Raw genomic sequence first — 2,310 nt, 5'->3', positions numbered from 1 at the left:
TGTCACATTTTGGTAATTCTGGTAATATTTTGAATATCTGGTAATATATTATTATTATCTTACAATGATCTGTGATTAGTGATCTTTTGTTGTTACTATTGTAATTGTTTGGGGTGCCATGAACCAAGCCCATATAAGGTAGAGAACTTAACCAATAAATGCTGTGTGCATTCTGACTGCTCCACTAACAAGCTGTTCCCCCATCTTTCTCCCTCTCCTAGGGCCTCCCTATTCTCTGAGACACAAGAATATTGAAATTAGCCCAGCTAATAACTCTGCAATGGCCTCTAAGTGTTCAAGTGAAAGGAAGAGTCGCACATCTCTTATTTTTAGTCAAAAGCTAAAAATGATTAAACTTAATGAGGTGGGTATGTTGAAAGCTGAAGTAGGATGAAAGCTGGGCCTCTTGTGCCAGACACTAAGCCAAGTTGTGTATGCAAAGGAAAAGTTCTTGAAAGAAATTGAAACTGCTACTCTAGTGAGCACACAAATGATAACAAAGCGAAATAGCCTTATTGCTGATATGGAAAAAGTTTGAATGGTCTCAGAAGATCAAACCAGCCACAGCATTCCCTTAAGCTAAGGCCTAACCAGAACAAGGTCCTAACTCTCTTCAATTCTGTGAAGGCTGAGAGAGGTGAGGAAGCTGTAGAAGAAAAGCTGGAAGCTAGCAGAGGTTGCTTCATGAGGTTTAAGGAGGAAGCAAACTTTGTAACATAAAAGTGCAAGGTGAAGCAGCAAGCGCTGATGTAAAAGCTGCAGCAAGTTACCCAGAAGATCTAGATAAGATCAGTGATGAAGGTGCTGCACGAAACAATAGATTTTCAGTGAAGATGAAACAACCTTCTATTGGAAGAAGGTGTCATCTAGGACTTCCGTAGCTAGAGAGAAGTCATGCCTGGCTTCAAAGCTTCAAAGGACAGGCTGACTCTCTTGTTAGGGGCTAATGCAGCTGGTGACTTTAAGTCGAAGCCAGTGTTCATTTATTATTCTGAAAATCCTATGGTACCTAATAATTATGCTAAATCTACTCTGCCTGTGCTCTCTAAATGTAACAAGAAAACCTGGATGAAGGTACATCTGTTGACAGCATGGTTTAATTAATATTTGAAGCCCACTGTTGAGAACTGCTGTTAAGAAAAAAAAATTCCTTTTAAAATATTAGTGCTCATTGACAATACACCTGGTCACCCAAGAGCTCTTCTGGAGATGTACAAGGTGATTAATGTTGTTTTCATGGCTGCTAACACTTGTCCATTATGTAGCCCATGGATTAAGGACTAATTTACATTTTTAAGTCTTCTTATTTAAGAAATACATTTTGTAAGGCTATAGCTGCTATAAATATTAATAGTGATTCCTCTAATGGATCTGTGCAAAGTCAATTAAAAATCTTCTGGAAAAGATTCACCATTCTAGATACCATTAAGAACACTTATGATTCATGGAAGGAGGTCAAAATGTCCCCATTAACGGGAGTTTGAAATAACTTGATTCCAACTCTCATAGGTGACTTTGAGGGGTTCAAAACTGTAGTGGATGAAGTCACTGCAGGTGTGATGGAAATAGCGAGAGAACTAGAATTGGAAGTGAAGCCTGGAGATGTGACTGAATTGCTGCGAGCTCATGATCAGACTGGAACTCATGAGGAGTTGCTTCTCATGGGTGAGCAAAGAAAGTGGTTTCTCGAGATGGAGACTACTCTTGGTGAAGATACGGTGAACATTGTTGAAATGACAACAAAGGATATAGAATATTCCATAAACTTAGTTGATAAAGTGGTGGCAGGGTTTGAGAAGATTGACCCAAATTTTGATAGAAGTTCCACTATGGGCAAATTGCTATCAAACAGCATCACACGCTATAGAGAAATCTTTCATGAAAGGAAGAGTTGACTCATGCAACAAACTTTATTGTTGTCTTATTTTAAGAAATTGCTACGGCCATCCCAGCCTACAGCTACCATCACTCTGACCATTTAGCAGCCATCAACACAGAGGCAAAACCCTCCATCGGCAAAGAGGTTACGACTTGCTGAAGGCTCAGATGATCACTTGTATTTTTTAGCAACAAAGTATTTTTAAATGAAGGTAATTGCACACTTAATAGACTACAGTATAGTGTAAACACCCCTTTAAATGCACTGGAAAACAAAAACATTTGTGTGACTCACTTTATTGCGATATTTGTTTTATTGCAGTGGTCTGGAGCTGAACTGGCAATTATGTCTAAGGTGTGCCTGCTATTTTTTAGAAAAAGTATTTCTAGCTATAGTTATTTGGGGCATATTGCTATTCAGGAAAATGTGAA

The 2,310-nt window shown here is 38.6% G+C and overlaps 1 pseudogene; it reads left to right on the top strand.

The window, feature by feature from the left end:
• Positions 1 to 280: 280 nt before the first annotated feature.
• LOC138383187 (tigger transposable element-derived protein 1-like) lies at positions 281 to 2,084 on the top strand (annotated as a pseudogene).
• Positions 2,085 to 2,310: the final 226 nt, after the last annotated feature.

Source organism: Eulemur rufifrons, chromosome 5 (genome assembly GCF_041146395.1).
Source record: "Eulemur rufifrons isolate Redbay chromosome 5, OSU_ERuf_1, whole genome shotgun sequence".
NCBI classification, from domain to species: domain Eukaryota; kingdom Metazoa; phylum Chordata; class Mammalia; order Primates; family Lemuridae; genus Eulemur; species Eulemur rufifrons.
This window is presented reverse-complemented; position numbering and strand designations above follow the sequence as displayed.